The sequence below is a fragment of the Aedes aegypti genome, chromosome 2 (genome assembly GCF_002204515.2).
Source record: "Aedes aegypti strain LVP_AGWG chromosome 2, AaegL5.0 Primary Assembly, whole genome shotgun sequence".
NCBI lineage: Eukaryota > Metazoa > Arthropoda > Insecta > Diptera > Culicidae > Aedes > Aedes aegypti.
In genome coordinates, this window is record NC_035108.1 from 390,295,503 (window position 1) to 390,316,862 (window position 21,360).

General features: G+C 38.5%; 1 pseudogene; it reads left to right on the forward strand.

Annotated features, from left to right (window-relative positions):
- Window positions 1–13,282: 13,282 nt before the first annotated feature.
- LOC110675219 lies at window positions 13,283–13,963 on the forward strand (annotated as a pseudogene).
- Window positions 13,964–21,360: the final 7,397 nt, after the last annotated feature.

A 21,360-nucleotide genomic window follows, 5' to 3' on the forward strand; every position in this document is an offset into this window, starting at 1 on the left:
CAGACCCATGTAATATTTTTTTAAATAACGGAAGATGCCTTTGAAGTTGGGTTTTTGGAGATATTTCAAGAAAATCCTCCTGGGCATCCATGTGTTGTGACAACTCCGTATTTTTCAATCAGGTAGGCTGTGCAATGACTGTCACACATTTTCACCCTTTCATTGCTGATTCTACTTTGAAAGACAGACCAGGCAAGACGCCGCTTACAATTTTCTACCATATTGAAAGCTATTCTTGTGCTGAATTAACTACCTACATGAACCGGCACAGAACGCTCCCATCTTATTTTGACAGTAAATTCACAAATTTTACTGCCTGCTCTACTTTCGCAAAACTCAGAATCCCTCAATCAACTAGCTTTTGATTCTAAGATCCTAATCCGACTCAATTGGGTTCGTCAAATGGATGTAACATCAGAACTTTGTCAACTAAGTTATTGAGGAATTCAGAGAAATTCAATAAATGACGTTTGGAGGTGATTCGACGTCGATTTGAGAACTCCCAAAACAGTACTGAAAAGTACTTCTTTTCGATTCTGTTATTAGTGCTGAAAAGTAACACTTTTCAGCATTGTTTGTATCGGTAGGAAAAATAGGCTGTTGGTCATTCCCTTGATGAAAAGTAGGCGGATATGCAACCGAATTTCAAAATAGTAGTTTACGGAACCAACTAGCTGAGGGTCGTGGGTTCGAATCCCACCAGTCGAGGATCTTTTCGGGTTATAAATTTTCTCGACTCCCAGGGCGTAGAGTATCATCGTACCTGCCACACGATATACAAATGCAAAAATGGTTAATTGGCAAGGAAAGCTACAGCACTGATTTCAGTTGCGTAATGACTATTTCCGCACTGCATAATTCAGTGCAGGAAAGTAGGCCGTTCAATGGCAGATTGGCGTGATGAAAAACAGCCTATTACGATGAGAAATTGCAAAACAAATATATTTCGTTAGCCGCAATCAGTTACAACTGTTTTGTATTCCAGAAAAGGAGGATTTCAAGGGCAAAATGGGGTAAAAAAAGCTCTTTCAGTTTCCGATACCAATCAAGTGGCAAATACTTCTTATTATCAAAAATCAAATTTGTGGGCAAAATGGGACAATACTAGTGCTTCCAGTAATTGACACTAAATGAAGTGTTTACCATCATATTGCCCAGATTATGCTGCACCCGTAAACATACGTACAGTTAGCTGCAACTGTTAGTAATTTAAAAAGTTCCAATAGCAAAATTGAAACTTCTACACGATTTTTCCAATGGAATATGAAGGTTTTCGAGAACCACAAACAGTTTCATGAAGTAGGTGCAGTCATATTTTGTCAAAAACATTCCACAGTTCCACTTTTTAACGTGAATGAAATATTTAGGGTGTTTTTTTTAATAATCAAAATATGACTGTTCGCGCACATTCCAGCGTCTGTGGGGTCGGTGCGATGGCTGATCCATTTGGAGACATCCTTTTCCTAATTAGTGGCAGTAGATTGTTGGATGCTGGCTTTTCTGCGAGCTTATTCCACTTGCACAATGACGAAAACAGGAACGTATCAACGAACGAACTGTCAGTTTATTATCAACGAAACTTATTTAACTTATTTTCTGGTCAGGCACGTGAAACGAATGTATTTCAGAATTCGTACTCAATTGAACTACCTTGCATACATAGTGTGCTGCCGTTTTATAGTTCTTCGAGGTAGCTTAAAACCGAATAGTGGCCGAATATTTATAAAATGGCCCTTATTTACTTGTAACTACTATTATTTCGGCTGATAATAGCTTCTCGAGAACAGTGGAACTTCCCTTGACTGATTTTACACAAAAATAACCTAGATCGACAAATATTGGCGTCAACAATGACAATTGGGGAAGGCAAGATTTACAACAAAACTATAAGATTAAAAAAAAAATGATATCGAAAAGTCTTTCTGCTAGCTTAGTTGGGATAATAACTGGATATAGGTTGATCGTTTATTAATTCCGAGATTATTCAAATGGTTTTTGTTTAGCATGATGTAGGTACAACAAGGTTTGCGTTTGAAAAGTTTACCAGCGTGCATGGAGGTTTTTTTTACTAAATACACCACACAAATCAACGTTAATGTGTTAAAGAATACATATTAAAAAGTTACTTTTTGAAACTCAATAGTTATTGTTTGATGCTTCAGGAAAGTATTGTGTTTTTCCATATACAAGAAACGCATAATATTAAATGAAGAATGCAGGCCTAGCTGCATGCAATTGATTTAATCGAAATGTAATCGTACAATGAAAACATAACTATATTACACATGAAAGTTTAAGTTCTTTTACCCATGCTTGGTGGAGAAAATGACTAAAAAGTTTTATAAATAATAGTTCAAATTTCATTGACGACCTGTAGCTCGAAATTGTGACGTGCTGGATTAGACTAGAGACACATGATTTGATCCTTGAAACACATAATATGTTATTTTTGTTATGCTGTGCATTCCACATCAAGGAAAATAATTTACAGTATGATTCTCGACAGAGATATTAGTCAGCCACCATCATTGTCTTGCTTTAAGATCATCATTGTATCGCCTCACGTCTTTTGCGTTCCATTTTCGTCGAAACAAAACGCTGTCATGAGTTCCTCGCTTTGACAATTATAATAAGGCTGATACAAATATTAAGTATCTTTTATGCCCGAGACCACTTAGAAGGAACGAGGGGGGGGGGGGTTTGGAAGTAAATAAGGAACTAAAAAATAAAAATGAAAAAAGTTATTTTTTCAAATTTTTATTTTATACGATATTTGTTTATCTTTTTTCAATCGTCATATAGATCATTATTTTGCTTGTTTTTTTACTTTAAAATTAAAATAACCTAACAGATGTCAAAAAAATTAAGAATCTTTTTTTCTTCCCTTCAAAATTGGGGGGGGGGGGGGGGGGTTTGGTGGTGTTGGTTGGCGTTTGTTGTGACATAAAAGAAAATTAATATTTGTATCAGCATAATATGAATTGAAAAGAAGCAGCCCAATTCTAAGTGAAGGCTTCATTTGCTGATTTAACCAAAAAGTGTTATTGTCAAACACAGTGCACAAATTATGTTTGTCAAATCAGCAAACATTTCCAATTGTGTTTAATAATATATAAATGATCACTGTCCTAGCAATTTTGTTTCAATATGTTCTTAGAAACACGAAAGAAAATTATCTCATGAAGTATTTGCGTACTATATATCATTAAAGATTGAACTCGGAAAAATGCAACATTTGGTTTTGGGTGTAACTTTATATCGCGTAGATAAAAAATAATGCAATTTTGGGTAATACTAGTTTAGAGTGCTATGTTTATGTGTGCAATCGTGTGTGATCGCGATCTGTCAAGCAGTTTTCAAGATGCATTCGAAACAAGAAGAGATACGCCAGCAAATCTTGGGCGCGGTGATCGATAATAGACCATTTCCGTCAGACCTAACACCCCTGTTTTGTATTTTTTCTCGAAAAATAATGATTTTAAACTAACGTTTCTGTTGGTATTTTTCCGTTTCATGTATTTCTGAATTTTTGACGAATTTTCAAAAATTTGTCATTTCACCACTTTTGGGGCCATGCGGAACGAAAATGGTAACCCTAAGCATGGTGAATTTATTTTTCACCATACCACCATTCACCGGGAAAATGTTCAAAACTGATAACCCTACGCACAGCTGTTCTCATTTTGAAACGTCAGAAAATGTGATGGAATCTCCGATCACAACAAATGGTTTCGATGGAGCGATTTTTTTTGTATCGCAGCTATCGACAATAAAATTGATCACTTCCAAAAGATCAAAATCGACAGCGAAACGATGCGACTCAATCCGGGTAAGTTCCAGAGCGATCAGAACTCTCACCTTGCGGGTCGCCCCAGTGGATAGCGATACTGACTTCCATGCAAGTAGTTACAAGGAGTCCCGCATTGGCCAATCACCGACGTAATCCTGGAATAAAATCAGAATCGGCTTCAAGAACCAAAGGAAATAAACTTAGCAGGAGACGATGTCAGCCTCTCCCCAATGCCATCGACAAGTGCCAATATCGCCATCCGCATTCGAGCTCTTTGAACCGGAAGAACCGGTCAGCCTAGCAGGTGAAATCATCGATCATCCGGCAGCAGTGCTAGTAACCACTACAACCAACCCGACTAAAGAAGGACGTAGAGATTCCTCTTGCAAAATATCGGGTACTTTTACTTCGGAGATGATCAACTGGCTTAACATGGCCAAAAAGCAGAGGTGCTTACGAATCCACTTGATTGGTGAACCGATGAATCCCTGCGGTCTTGATCAAAAGCAAGTCAATGACGCATTTCATCGAGTAGGTTTTTCTAATACTTTAGAGGAAAGTCCTGTATGGACATTAGATGCTTTTTAGAAACTAAGAGTAGTTTTAAAACTTAAACACCTATTTTTATTTCCTATCTGCGTTGACTTTCTACTAGGATTTATCGTTTGCCCACCTAGGCTTTACTGAGTTTACCGGAAGGTGTTTAAGCCATGCGGTCACCTGTTTAATGTTCAATGTTCACCGACTGCTGTAGGGTGGGCTCCAGCTTTTCGCCTTATGCCTGAATTGATATATATATATATATATTTTTTTTTTACTAAAACGTGAATAACTTTACTAAATTTGAAATATGTGTCCGAGCACATATAAATGCGTAGTAAAAAAATTAAAAAAATAAAACATGAGTGTTGCAATGGAAAAAGTTGTTGGCTCGTTATTATTTGAATAATTGATTGCCACCTACCTACCAAATTAAATGAAATTGCATGCACAATTTTCGCATAATTTAGAATAACGCTTTGGTAGCCATGTGTGTAGCACCTCTTTTCTGAGCCATTGAATGGTTTTATTGACCAATTGTATTATGAAGAGAAGATCTTCCTTCATCATGTGGTGATAGCTTTTATCTTGATTCACCAATGGCCTTTAAGGCGTTATCATAAATTATGTGGGAAATAGTTTTTTGTAATTAACGAGATTGTTAACTCATCTCGGGACCATCGGCTTTACTTCCCTTCTGAAGAAAATTGTCAAAACCACATAAAGATCATGAGTGACTATCTGGGAGATATGATTCGATCCCAGGTTTAACGATTGTTAAATTTCAAGTTGATCTAAAGCCATAAAGGAAAGTAAGATACTAAATGAAACTTAAAAAAATAAGAGCGGTTTCTCATTTTATTTATTTTTTGTTTAGGTGAACGTTTATTAATTAGATGCAGGTTGTTCAAATAGCATGTGACATAAAATTTTCAAGCAGAAATTTCTATTTTTAAAACTACTATTTTTTTTCAACAATTTTGCATAGTATCTCACTTCCCGAAAGGGACTCAGAAAAAAAAATTATATGTTGTAGTTACAAAATTAAACATATTTTTAGTTCTGTGGAGAAAATTTTAGCTCGATGGCTTGAAAGGGAACAAAACTAGAGCATGTCAAAGTTATGCATTTTGTATTAAAATCTACATGCGCTGCTATTATTCAGAACAGCACTTGTAGATTACAGTATTGGACAACATATTTGTAACTTTTTCTATTTTCCATACAAAATGATCAACTTTTTCATAGGCTTAGATCTGAGTTATTTATGGACCGATTTGAATGAAATTTTCACAGCCATGACATGAATTATGACATATATTTTTGAGTGACTTGTCTAACCACGAGTTCAGAAGCAAAAACAATAACTGCTAAAGTGATTTTTTTGAAGATTTTTCATAATTTTCATAATTAAAAAAAAAAGAATAGCTTTATGGTATTTTTAGCAAAGTTGTAAGTTTTAATGTGATGTTTGCTGAAGTCAGTTCATATGTAGGACTTTCCTAATTTTAGATAAATCGTTTATAATTTTTCGTCAAAAATTTCACTTTAGTCAAATTGTTATTACTATTGCACTCGTGATTGGAAAAATTGCTCAACATACTATGTTGAAATTCAAGTTGTCTGACGTCCTGTGAAAATTTCTTTGATATCGGTCCATAAATAAAAACGAAAGTTGATCATTTTATATGGAAAATGGAAAAAAGTTGCAAATGTATTGTCCAATAGTGCATATAAGAATGAAATTCATTTAAGTTTTTATTATTTTTACTATAAAATATATATTTTTTTTTTTATCTAGTTCATTTATTTGTGGCTCAATCGCGTTTAACGCTTTACGGAGCCGAAATTCATCTTTTGTATTATTTACAATGTATTGACTTTTTGAGTGCCAAAATTAGTACGGGATGGAGCCAGGGTACTCGTGGCAACTCGAGGTTAGTGGTCACAATTATTGAAGGAAGGACATGGTAAGGATTGGGTTTAGGTTTCTCTGCAGCACATCCGGGAGGTATATCGTAACTTTCGTCTCATGGCGTTGGTACCAATTTCGTGTCGGTATTCGTCTGCCGGATGGCCAGGATCCTCAATCCAACACAAAGGGGACAACACAGAGAAAAAAAAAACTGGGGAAGAAAACACAAGAGAATTAAACTTTTATACCACACAAGCGAAGGAAATCGTAAATTGCGACCATATACATGTAATCACGGGTTCCCAACACATCTCTAACTGAAACATAGGGTTGTCTACCTCGGGCCGCAAGGGTATCCAAAAGTTGCGCTCTGGAGGCGTCCATATCCGGGCACTGCCAAACTACGTGATCGATGTCATCATAACCGGAACCACACCTATTACAAATATTGCTCACCGCGAGGTTAATCCTGTGCAAATGTGCATCTAGCGAGTAATGGTTGGACATAAGTCTTGACATCACGCGAATGAAATCTCGACTTACCTCCAAACCTTTCCACCACGCTCGCAAGGAAACTCTAGGAATTATGGAATGTAACCACCGTCCCAGTTGGCCATTTAGCCAATCGCTTTGCCAACCGCGAAGAGAACTTTGACGTACTAAATGAAAAAATTCATCGTGTGAAATTCGTCTATCATAAATCTCACCTTCCTCAGCGCCCACCTTTGCGAGAGAGTCCGCCTTCTCATTGCCATAAATTAGGCAATGTGAGGGGACCCATACAAAGGTAATCTTATATGATCTTTCGACCAGTACACACATCTGCTCTCTTATTTTTGTAAGAAAGTAAGATGCATGCTTTGCAGGTTTCATCGATCGGAGTGCCTCAATAGAACTGAGGCTATCCGAGAAGATGAAGAAGTGGTCTGCGGGCATGTTTGAGATCATCCCCAAAGCGAAGTTGATTGCTGCCAGCTCAGCAACATAAACCGTGCAAGGTTCCTGAAGTTTTCGGAAGGCGGAAGAGTTTTCATTGAAGACACCGAAGCCAGTGGATCCATTTATACGGGACCCGTCAGTGAAATATCTCCTGTAGGAATCGACATTCTGGTACTTTGCGTTAAAAATACGTGGGATAGTAATACATCGAAGTTGATCTGGAATTCCATGAATAGCTTGTTTCATGGACAGATCATATTCAACAGAGGAACTGTCATTGGTGAAGCGTACACGTGGAGGGTTATAACATGGAAGGCTAATGTCAGATGACATGTAGTAGAGATAAACTCTCATGAATTTTGACTGAGCATTCAGTTTGAGCAATTCTTCGAAATTTTCGATAACGAGTGTGTTGCTCACTCCACACTTAATAAGTATTCTTAGCGAGAGCTCCCAGAATCGGTTCTGTAGCGGTAAAACCCCTGCCAGAACCTCTAGGCTCGCATTATGTGTTGAGTGCATACACCCTAAGGCGATACGCAAACAACGATATTGAATTCGTTCCAATTTAATCAGGTGGCAGTTTGCTGCTGAGAGAAAACAGAAAGAGCCATACTCTAGAACAGATAGAATGGTTGTTTTATAGAGTTTTATGAGGTCTTCCGGGTGAGCACCCCACCATGTTCCGGTAATTGTTCGTAGAAAATTGATCCTTTGTTGGCATTTTTCCGTTAAATATCTAATATGGGTTCGCCAAGTGCCTTTTGAATCAAACCAGACCCCAAGGTATTTTGAAGTCAAAGACTGATCAATGTCTGTTCCCAATAGCTTAAGCTTTAGTTGGGCTGGATTCCGCTTCCTTGAAAATACGACCAGTTGAGTTTTTTGCGGAGCAAACTCGATCCCTAAATTTCTAGCCCATGTGGATAGATTATCAAGGGAATTTTGCAATGGTCTTTGCAAGATTTCCGCTCGTGGGCCCTTCATAGAGACCACAGCATCATCTGCAAGTTGTCTAAGCGTGCATGGTTCTTCCAAACAGTTGTCAATATCTTTAACATAAAAATTATAAAGCAAGGGACTTAGACATGAGCCTTGGGGCAGACCCATATAGCTAATTCTGGAAGTTGTCAGTTGACCGAGAGTGAAGCTCATGTGTTTTTCTGACAACAGATTGTACAAAAAATTATTCAATATTCCAGGTAGTCCACTATTGTGCAAGTTTTCTGACAATATTTCTATGGAAACTGAATCAAAAGCGCCCTTGATATCCAAGAAAACTGAAGCCAATTGCTCCTTGTCCGCAAAGGCTAGTTGAATATCTGATGAAAGCAACGCTAGACAATCGTTTGTTCCTTTGCCCTTGCGAAAGCCAAATTGTGTACTGGAAAGCATGTTGTTTGATTCGACCCAGTGATCGAGTCGGGATAGGATCATTTTTTCTAACAATTTCCTTAAACATGATAACATAGCGATCGGGCGGTACGAATTATGATCAGACGCTGGTTTCCCAGGCTTTTGAACAGCTATTACTTTGACCTGTCTCCATTCAAGTGGAACAATGTTATGCTCTATGAATGAGTTGAACAGATCAAGCAACCGTCTTTTAGCGATATCAGGGAGATTTTTAAGAAGATTAAACTTAATCATATCGCGTCCCGGAGAGGAATTGTTTGATGAAAGAAGAGCCATAGAAAAATCCAGCATAGTGAATGGTCTGTCCAACGCATCGTCACTCTGGGTTTCCCAGAATGGCGGTTGAGCTGGAACAGAGTCTGGACAGACCTTTTTTGCGAAGTTGAATATCCAACGATTGGAGTATTCGTCACTCTCATTTGAGGATGAGCGGTTTCGCATGTTGCGAGCCACTCTCCAAAGCGTCGTCATTGAAGTTTCTCGTGAGAGACCATCGATGAAACGTCGCCAATAGCTACGCTTCTTCGCTTTAATAAGATTCTTCAGTCTTTTTTCGAGCTTCGAGTACTCTAAATAAAGTTCTGAGGTACCATATCTGCGAAAAGCTTTAAAGGCATTAGATTTTTCTCGATACAACAGAGTGCATTCATCATCCCAACCAGGTGTGGCTAGTCGTCTTTTGAAGGATGCACTTGGAACTCGTTGCTTTTGGGATTCTAATGCACTTTTATAAATCAATTCTGTTAGGAATCGATACTCGTCCAACGGAGGGAGAGTGTTGAATGATTCGATACCAAAAGTTACCGCTGATGCAAATTTTTGCCAATCGATATTCCTAGTGAGGTCAAAAGGAACCTGAATTGACTGTTCTGACCATTCACAATTATTTCTGATAGAGGTTATTATGGGCAAGTGATCACTACCATGGGGATCATCGATCACCTTCCACATGCAATCGAATGATAGTGAACTTGATCCCAAAGACAGGTCAAGACGGCTTTCTTTGCCGTCGGATGAAATACGTGTCACTTCACATGTGTTCAAAATGTTCAAGTTGAAATCGTCGCATAAATCATAGAAAATAGCCGCTCTATAATCGTCATAAGATTCGCCCCATCCAGTACCATGTGAGTTCATATCACCCAGTATTAGAACTGGGGATGAGAGCATGGAGACTGCATTCCAGAGATGACGGCGGTTTATTGAAACTCTTGGAGGAATATAAACAGAAGCTACGCAAAGATCTGTACCCTTTACGTTTATTTGGCAAGCAACGATTTCTATGCCTGGATGAGTCGGGATGGGGATTCTGTAGAATGAATGGCACTTTTTGATCCCTAAAAGCACACCCCCGTAATTATCATCTCGATCCTGGCGTATAATGTTAAAATCGTAGAAGTTAAGATCATCTTCAGAAGAAAGCCATGTTTCACAGAGTGCAAATATATCACAATCGGAATTGTGAAGTAAAAACTTAAATGTGTCTAATTTAGGTTTTAGACTATGACAGTTCCACTGTAGCACAGTGGTCATATCTTGAACCTCACTTGATGAATTAGCCATCGAAAGATATGATCGAAGCTAGGAGGGGCCATGAAATAGTCAATTCCTTGAGATACTCTTCTATTGCGGGGAGAAAAAGGTCGAGTATGCCTCTGAATGAGTCTGAAACTCCGAGAGCATTACATATGCGATCCACAAGAGCCGTAAAAGTTATCAGACCTCGCTTGGCCCTGGGGGTTTTTGAGGAAGAGCGAGGAGCTTCAGTAGCATTTCTTTTGCTTTCTTGTCTAGAGCTTCTTTTCGAAGTGTATTTTATCTGTGGAGGCGGGGGCGGCAGATCTTTGCTGCAACACGGAACGGAAGCATCAAAGACCTGTTTCTTCGAGATTTTCAAATTTGCCCCACCACCTTTGGAATTAGGCAAACTTCTGAGGGAAGATTTTAATACCTTACGGCGCAATCCCGGAGAAGATGGAGACTTTCTTTTACCGGGTGCGTGTACCTCCGAAGAACCTCCCCCATCGGTTTCGTCGTCGTTCGTTTCATCGGAAGACAACTCTTGAAAAGAGTTACCAACTGGGATGGCTGATGAAGACTCTTTTGCAGGCGGATTTAGAGCTTTCACCATCTCCGCATACGTCTTCTTGGAGCGCTTCACAATTGAGCGACTCTCATTTCGAATGCGTCTTTTGTATGCCGGGCATTTCTGCAAGTCATGCAGATCCTTGCTACAGTAGCTGCATTTTTCAGCTTCCTGTGTGCAAGCATCTTCTAAATGAGCTTGGTTGCATTTGCCACAACGGGGCTTGTTGTCGCAAAAGCTAGCACTGTGGCCAAGCTGCTTGCAGTTGGTACAATTGAATACCTTCGGCACGTAAAGACGCACTGGGTAAAAAACACTATCAATGCAAACAAATTTCGGGAGGACGGAACCAGGAAAAGTCACTCGAAACGAGGCGGACGGCGAAAAAACTTTCTTATTTCCTTCCATGGAAACTGATTGCAACTGTTTGCAATCCAGTATAGCCACATCAGGAATTGACCGGTTCTCAAAAACGCCTTTGCCAGTCTTAATGTCTTCACATGTCAGACTCGCGTCGATGATTTTCCCTTCCACCTCGACTTCTCGTGCAGGAATGTAGATAAAGTATTCCACAGTAAAAGCCTCATGCTGAGCAATTTCGTTCGCTGCTTTGTAACTAGGTGCAGTTACACGCAGCTTGGATTGCTTCACTTGGTGAATAACGGTCCCAGGATATTTACGCGTCAGCTCTCTGGAAATCGAGAGCACATTCAAAATCTTATTTTTGCGCCGGAAATAGACAACCCAAGGCCCAGCCGAAGACGGTTGATAAAACCGCGTTCGAGCAACGAGATCTTTAGGAGGCGTATCGCCTCCATCCGATTCGTCCATGCGGGAAAAATCCAACCGCAACCGAATCAACAAAAATTAAAAAAAAAAAAAAATGCGGAGAAAAAAAATTGAGCAGAAAAACTAATCAATTAGTGAGCTATTTTGTACACACCTCCCCTATAAGGGCAAAAAAAAATAAATAAAAATAATTAAAAAAAAAAAAACTTCCGAAGAGAAAAAAAAACAGTCAGTGGACTATTTTGTACACACTTCCCCTAACAGAGGCAGCAAAATAGCTCCGGGAGAGAGACAGAGGCGAAGCGAAAAACAACTTTGAACTCAACACTGTTTGTTCTGGGAGATGCGAAAGCAGTTCAATAGAGTATGGATAGGTATAGAAATTTGCTACTTATCCGTTCCCGTTCGATGACCGCAAAGCAGATAGCCTTCCACGTAGGTAGGCAAAAAATCGTATCGCCGTCTTCGCTGTTGATTTGCACGGGGGGAACCAATCACCGGGGGATGAAGGTGACAATGTTTTATTGTGGCACGATACCAGTTGACCCTTGTCAATCTGGTTCGCTTCCTTCACGATGCGCGGTTTAAAGCACTACGGTACAATACTGCACTGGTAAAAACCACACGGGCGGTGGAAGAAAAAACCAAAACACTACCGACTGCCAAAAACTGAACTGGCTTGTTCAAGCGCACAGCAAGGAATGTTAATATAATTTTATACTGTTAGTGGAGAGCCTCGTACTGCCAGCTTCTTTGTCTGAATACTATATGTTTTTCAGAAAACCAAGAGTACCGTCAAACTTTTCATCTTTAATCAGCCAAAACCATGATCTAAAAGTTATCTATGAATATTAATTCCTTTTTTAACTTTTAATGGCTCTACAGCATGAGATGACAAAATATTGAATCAATTTATTTTATCACATAAAAAATCGAAAGATGTGATTTTTAAATGTCCTTGTCCAAATTGACTTGTAACACTCAATGCTAATTAAGTTTTTTTTTCAACAAATTGTGGATATTATTTTATTAGTCGTACTTGTCAATCATTTATGCATTTGAATCAATAAAAGAGCATTTTGATTACTTGATTTGTAAGAAACTTTTAATATTTTTATATGGGAAAATGATCCGTTAAATCCTCAAGGTCCAATATCTTAAATAAACAATATTTAACATGTATTTGTATCTGATTGATGAATTATTACTCTTTTGATTTTAAAGTAGACATGACACAAAAGTGTTCCACAACTCCAAATTGCATGGAAATTGAGTGTTGCAAGTCACCCTCGATAGGGACTTTTTTATAAAAAGTTGTTACACAAGTTGTTACTACAATTTCGTAAAATAAAATTCGTCGTATTATCACTTATTAGTTATACAAATACCATGTAGAATATTAGTTTTATAAATCAAATATGCCTCAGTTTTTTTCGGTTCACGATTTTGAACCTCCATCGATTATCAGTTTTCAAAACATTAAAAAAACATGTTTCATGCGTAAAAATATTTCTAATAACTGCTTTAATTGTCGCTCCTACTTGAAGCATGGGTCACACGTACTGTAGCACCGATTTAACAAATTTTCTTTTGATTTTTGTATTTACAGAGAATTTTGGTCGTATATTAAAATGTGCTGGAAGTCACCCCGTATCATTAATTAATTGTATCAAAATTTGAATCTTAAGCTTTGTTCTGATAGTAGCTTGTTTGCTGAAATCACTAAATTAATTCGGTCTCAAAGACGATCGTTTGCTCTACAGATGTTTCGATGCTCATAAACTAGTGGTCATCGGCCTAACTGTTCATGCGGGCCATATCGTTGGTCACAAAACTGACTAAGGAAATCTACACCACTGGGGCCGGATTGGTGGCTGCAGCAATGATCTCAATCGTTCCGGGATACATCTCCCGTTGGGTGGCCGGTTCGTACGACAACGAAGGTATTGCCATTTTCTGTATGCTGCAGACCTACTACAAGTGGATCAAGGCGGTGAAAACGGGAGCTATCTTCTGGGCCACAATGGCAGCGTTGGCCTATTTCTACATGGTGTCCTCCTGGGGAGGCTACGTGTTCCTGATCAACTTGATACCGCTGCACGTGTTGGCTTTGATGCCCACTGGTCGATTCACGCATCGGGTGTACATCGCCTACAGCACCCTCTACACCATCGGAACGATCCTGTCGATGCAGATTTCTTTCGTTGGATTCCAACCCGTCCAAAGCTCAGAATATATGCTGGCCTTCGGTGTGTTCGGCCTCTGCCAGTTGCACGCCTTCGTCGACTACGTCCGTTCTCGTGTTTCGAAGGAACATTTTGAAATTATGTTCAACGCGCTGGTCGTCTCGATCGCCACGATCACCATCCTTCTGAGCAAAAGTCCTTCTCACGCTGACCGGCAAAATTTCACCATGGACCGGACGGTTCTATTCGCTGCTGGATCCTACGCTGAAACTCAGGAGCTACGATGCCGGAAAGATCAATAAAAACAAAAAAGTCGTTCAGTGCGCATCGTACCTTCGTGCTGTGCGTACACGAATTCTCTCTGCTCTTGGAAGTTTTCTTAAAAACTACCTAAAGCAATAAAACAGTACTTTTCAGTGCTACAAAAACAGTACTTTTCAGTGCTAAAATTAAAAACGGTACTTTTCAGTGCTACTAAAACAGTACTTTTTGCAATTTCTCATCGTAATAGGCTGTTTTTCATCACGCCAATCTGTCATGAAACGGCCTACTTTCCTGCACTGAAGTATGGAGTGCGGGAATAGTCATTACTTAACTGAAACCAGTGCTGTAATGATTCATTACGCAACGCTTTCTCATTACGCAACTGTTTTGAGTTGCGTAATGAATCATTACCCAAATTTTTTTCAGAAATTGTAAAATAAAGGTGAATGCATTCTGATATAATTTCTGATACCCTCAAGTGGTCTTCTACGAAATTGCAAAAAATGTTGTACGTAACTCGTTGCAGAACTCGATTTTTACAGCACTCGTCGTAATTATCCTACTCGGCAAGCCTCGTAGGATAAATTTACGACTCGTGCTGTAAAAATCATCATTCTGCAACTTGTTCCGTAAACTACTATTTCAGTACTATTTTTTCTACTATTGATCCCTTTACGATCCTTGTTTGGACCCGTGCCTTCGATTTTTCGTTGGACCCGTTGGCGAAAGCTAGCGGTGGTAATCCTTCTTGGACACCGTCTTGGGAAAAAACCTTTCGAAGGTCACGTCTTCTTTCGTTTATTAATTAAACATGGTATCAACAACAAACAAAAGGAAGGGTGAATCTCTGAATTCACTACTTCCTTCCAAAAAAGTGGGTTTTAAAACTATCACTACACGTGGCAAGAATGGAAGAAAGGACGCTTCCCCGGAATGCGAACTTTCTTCCAAGGGTGAAATGAATAATTGTATCGAAATGAGCAATCAGTTCGATGCTCTAGACAAATTTTCCGAACACCAAATCGAAGCAGCCTCTAGCCCAGGCTCTTTGATTCAAGTGAGGAAGCAAAGAGTGCCGCCTATCGTGGTCAGTTGTTCCGAATTTGGGGGATTTAGGCAGGAGATCTTGAACTCCATTAGGGGAATCAAGGTTTCCTTCCAAATCGCAAAGAAAGGAGACTGTCGCGTTTTGCCGGAAACTCTTAAAGATCGTGAGCTTCTTCTCAAACATCTTGAAGAGAAGAAGCACAAATTTTTTACTTATGACGACAAAACTGAACGTTTGTTCAAAGTTGTCTTGAAAGGTCTCTCAAGTGACTATAAATCACCTGAAGAGATCAAAAATGGAATAAATGATTTACTTGGATTTTCCCCAGTCCAAGTAATCGTTATGAAAAAGAGAACCCAATCTGGCATTGTTCGGAAAGGGCTTTCTCAAGAATTTTATTTAGTTCACTTTCACAAAAAAGAACTAAATAATATTAAAGCTTTAGAAAAAGCAAAACTTTTGTTTGATGTCCGTGTGACATGGGAACATTTCCAGAAACCTGGAGGAAATTACCAGAACCCCACTCAGTGCCGTCGGTGCCAAAAGTGGGGTCATGGTACAAAAAATTGTCGCATGGATGCTAAATGCATGATTTGCGGAGGTTCTTCTCACGCCAAAGACGTCTGTCCAGTGAAGGAAGATACCACCAAATTCATATGTTGTAATTGCGGGGCTAACCATAAGTCCAATTTTTGGAATTGTCCTTCACGCAAAAAGGTCATTGAGGCTCGTGCCAGGCAGATGAAAGATAATATCCGTTACGATAACGGTCGTTTCCGGAATTTGCCTAGTAGAGTATCGAATAATGCTCATTTTTCAGTTAACGATCGCTTTATCATGAATCATACCCATCAGGAAGATCATAATCATGCTCATTCACAAACTAATTTTAATCCGTTGGGTAGCCGTTCGAATCTTTCTATTTCGAATGTATCTACCCACGGTAAATCCTTTGCCGATATCGTAGCAGGAAATTCGAACTCCTCCCCTGTTCGATCCATGGGTACCCATTCTACTTGTTTCAAATCAAATGGAAAAAACCCTACCGCCACAGGTAACTCCGCTTCTTCGTCTACCGGAAATTCCAATGGGAAATCACATGACATGTCTGCCTCTGATTTTAATTTTCTAACTGAACAATTGAATCTAATGATTGATGCAATGTTCAAAGCCACCACTATGACTGAAGCAGTCCAAGTAGGTGTAAAATTTACAAATCAAATTGTTATTGGATTACGTTTTTCTAATGGATCCAAATAATAATTTAAATATTTTAAATTGGAATGCTCGTTCTCTGAATGGTAAAGAGGACGAGCTGTTTAATTTTCTTACGGTTAATAACGTGCATATAGCAGTTATTACCGAAACGTATTTAAAACCTGGATCTAAACTCAAAAGAGATCCTAACTTTTTTGTTTATCGTAATGATCGACTTGATGGGGCATGTGGGGGAGTTGCAATCATCATTCATAGGCGTATAAAACATCAACTGTTTTCATCATTTGAAACTAAAGTTTTTGAAACTTTAGGTGTTTCTGTTGAAACACAGTTTGGTAAATATACTTTCATAGCTGCCTATTTGCCTTTTCAATGCTCTGGGCAGCAAGTTAATTTGCTCCAAACTGACTTGCGTAAATTGACTCGCAATAAGTCAAATTTTTTTGTCATTGGTGACTTTAATGCTAAACATCGGTCATGGAATAATTCTCAAAGTAATTCCAACGGCAGAATTTTATTTGATGAGTGCTCTTCAGGATATTTCTCAATTCAATACCCTGATAGCCCCACATGTTTTTCCTCTTCTAGAAATCCATCTACGATTGATTTGGTCTTAACCGACTCTAGTCATCTTTGTAGCCAACTGATTACTCATGCTGATTTTGATTCTGATCATGTCCCTGTTACATTTCAAATATCCCAAGAAGCGATTCTCAATCCTATCTGCTCCACTTTCAATTATTTACGAGCCGACTGGAATATATATAAAACGTATGTTGACTCCAATCTTGATGTTAACATTTCTTTAGAAACTAAACTTGATATTGACAATGCTCTTGAAACTTTAACAAATTCCATTGTTGAAGCCCGGAGCATTGCAATTCCAAAATGTGAAGTAAAATTTGAATCCGTGATTATAGACGATGATCTTAAACTCTTGATCCGTCTTAAAAACGTGAGGAGAAGGCAATTTCAACGCACTCGCGATCCTGCTATGAAAATTATATGGCAGGATTTGCAGAAAGAAATCAAGAAACGTTTTGCTTAATTAAGAAACAAAAATTTTGAAAATAAAATTTCTCAATTGGACCCTGGCTCTAAGCCCTTTTGGAAATTATCGAAAATCTTAAAAAAACCTCAGAAGCCAATACCGGCATTGAAAGAGGAAAACAAATTATTACTAACTAATTGCGAAAAAGCTCAAAAACTTGCTATGCAGTTTGAAAGTGCGCACAATTTTAATTTAGGACTTACTAGTCCAATTGAAAATGAAGTTACTCAGGAGTTCGAAAATATTCTCAATCAAGAGAACGTTTTCGAAAATGCCTGGGAGACTGATTTGGAAGAAGTGAGAACTATTATTAAAAAATTCAAAAACATGAAAGCTCCTGGCGATGATGGAATTTTCTACATCCTCATCAAGAAACTTCCAGAAAGTAGCTTATCATTTTTAGTTGATATATTTAACAAATGTTTTCAATTAGCATATTTTCCTGACAAATGGAAAAATGCTAAGGTTGTTCCAATTTTAAAACCAGACAAAAATCCTGCAGAAGCTTCTAGCTATCGTCCAATCAGTTTGCTTTCCTCCATCAGTAAACTTTTTGAAAAGGTTATTTTGAACAGAATGATGGCCCACATCAACGAAAATTCAATTTTTGCCAATGAACAGTTCGGATTCCGCCATGGACATTCGACCACTCATCAACTTTTACGTGTAACAAATTTGATCCGTTCCAATAAATCTGAAGGCTATTCTACTGGTCTTGCTCTTCTAGACATAGAAAAAGCATTCGACAGTGTTTGGCATGAAGGTTTGATTGTAAAATTAAAAAACTTTAATTTTCCAACATACATTGTTAGAATAATTCAAAGTTATCTGTCAAATCGTACACTTCAGGTTAATTTTCAGAACTCCAGATCTGAAAGACTTCCTGTAAGAGCTGGTGTTCCTCAAGGCAGCATTTTGGGACCAATATTATACAATATTTTCACATCTGACTTACCTGAGCTACCTCAGGGATGTCAAAAATCTTTATTTGCGGATGACACAGGCCTCTCCGCCAAAGGACGAAGCCTGCGTGTCATCTGTAGTCGATTGCAAAAAAGTTTGGATATTTTTTCTTCATACTTGCAAAAATGGAAGATTTCTCCTAATGCTTCCAAAACTCAACTAATAATATTCCCACATAAACCAAAAGCTCTTTATTTGAAACCTTCAAGTAGACATGTTGTCACGATGAGAGGGGTTCCAATAAATTGGTCAGATGAAGTTAAGTATCTAGGGCTCATGCTAGATAAGAATTTAACTTTCAAAAATTACATTGAGGGCATTCAAGCCAAATGTAATAAATATGTAAAATGTCTCTATCCCCTTATTAATAGAAAATCAAAACTTTGTCTTAAGAACAAGCTGTTGATATTCAAACAAATTTTCAGGCCAGCCATGTTGTATGCTGTACCAATATGGACTAGCTGTTGTAATACCAGGAAGAAAGCTCTGCAGAGAATTCAAAATAAAATTTTGAAAATGATTCTGAGGCTTCCTCCCTGGTATAGTACCAATGAGTTACATAGAATTTCCAATGTTGAAACATTGGAACAAATGTCAAATAAAATAATTAATAATTTCAGGCAAAAATCGTTACAATCTTCTATTGCCACGATTAATGCGTTATATGTTTAGGTTAAGTTAGGTTAAGTATATTAAAAACATTTTTTTTCTCTTATAAGCAGGTGAAATCAACTCACCTGTAAAAAAAACTGAACTGCTACGGCAAATGAAATGTAATATGTTGTTAACAAAATGTTAATTAAATCTTAAATTTGTTTTACCAAATTAGGATGATAGTGTTGTCAAATAACACAGAACACCTAGATATAAAAAATGAATGTAATGTTTGGAATGATACTAATAAAGACATTTAAAAAAAAAAAAAAAAAAAAAAAAAAAAAGTCGTTTGTCATAACTGACAGTCAGCTGATCTAAAACTCACCACAGCGTTAACGTCAGGACCGTGGGGAAGAAGGGGTCAAGCGAACATCATCATGCGCAAACATTTTTGGAGAACGTGGGGTCAAATGGCGTGCCGCCAGTTTTTTATTGTTTTTCGATAGTTAGAGTCTTTAGAACATATGGGTTCCTTAGGAAAGTTTGTCCAGTAAATTGAAAGGAAGCTCCTGAGCCAATAAAAAAAATTCACGGAAATGGTCTATTCTGGTCAGTCGACAGATATATCGGCTAAAGGCTTGGAATCCACCATTGCACCGAATCCCGCGTTGTGAAGATGTTTCAAGAGACGAAGACCATCGAGCGGCGCGCTGGAACGGCAGAAAACCCAGAGAAGGCGCGGAAGATAAGGCAGTACTCTTAGAATAACCCGAACCTTGCCACCCGAGACGTGGTCAAAATGGTCAATTCGTCGAAGTGGTTTGTCCAGCAGACCATGAAGCGGGTTGGGCTACGTGTTTCAAAGGTCAGGAAGGCGCCAAACCCGACTGACAAGCAAAACACGGTGGCCAAATTGCGTGCGCGGAAGCTGTACCGTGAGTGGCTGGTCAAGGCAGACTGTCTCGTCATGGACGACGAGACATACATCAAGGCGGACACCAAACAAATCCGCGGCCTCGAGTTTTTTGTCGGTTCGTTCCGCATGGAGGTTTCGGAGAAGTTCCAGAAGAGAATAATGGACAAACTCGCGAAGAAGTTGTGGCAAGTGATCTGCGAGTGTCGACGCACAGTTCGAACGAAACGTGTAAATTTCTGAGACTTATAATGCACATAGTTGGAGCGTGGGGTATCATGGATATTTACATGATATGTCATGTAAACTTCAATTATATGTCATGTAATCTAGCAGGATCCTGTGTGATTACATGACTTATAACACATTTTTACATGATTTCAGACTAAAATTTACATGACTTCATGTTTACATCGCATAAATGAAGTTTACATGACGTGTAATCTTCATTATTTTTAACAGTGTAGTTATTTTATCCTTTAAAATTTGAGAAGTATCCGATTTAAAATGAATTTTTGGTGAACATTTTTGTGTGTCTCATTTTCTCGAGTCCAGTCTTTGAATAATTGCAGCCAGTGTTATCTCTAAACAATATACCCGATTCTGTTTTTGCACGGATTTTTTTACACGGCCGTGCATTTCCATACATTTTTTTTTCGCAAAAACCTTATTTTTGCATGAAACGCCTAGAACTGGTGTTACTTTTTTTTGCACGGTTTTTGAAATTTTGAACTGAAACCTTTTTTGCACGGTACGCATCCCCCGTGCAAAAACAGTATTTTTTCGTAGGGGCTTCATTTCAAAATTTTGCAAAATTCCGTAATATCCCTTCTGTTACCCATCGATTGCAAAGAAATATTTTCAATTGGACGAAACGGGTCTAAATAAGAAAACATACATTTCGCTTTATTGGGTTTTGAGAAATTTCGTTTCGATCGCAACGCATACCCCTTATTCACCACCCTATCCAACATCGCTCTACCTCCCGTTTAGCGACACAATTGGTGGTTGCGTTCGGTTGCGAGATCAGCCCTTGATGGTGTTGTCAAAATGGTCCTACCAACATTGTAGGTACCTACAGACCCCTCGCCAGTCGCAAACTAAACTAAATCGGGACAAACGGCAACCGTCACGGAAACAGGGAAAACAAAAATTACAAATTAATAACAATGTCACATCGTCACCATCCGGTGGCAGCCAGGCTTCGACGATGACGCTAACTGATGGGTGGATAGCCGATCAGAAAGGCATAACAAACAAATAACAAAATAATATCAAAAGATGTTATTTGTGTCGGATATATTTTAAGATACTAATCTGAGAACACTTATCATATCAGAGTTATAGTTGGCAGTGTTGGTAGTGCCGTTGAGTTCTCCCGCGAGAGCAAATTCATTTGAGATCTGCTTCGCAAACTCACGCATGAGATTTTGATGGAAAATCACTTGCTCATGATCATGCCGTCAAAAATGATTGATAAAGGAAATCTGTTAAAACCCATTGTTTTCTAGAAGAAAAATAAAGAATAAGTGCTTTGCATGAAAAAACTGTGTAAATACAAGCCAATGAGTCAAACGGATGAGCCAACTCCTTCATATATTTTGGCTGTTGAAAAATTTCAAACATGATCAATTCGCAACGCTCA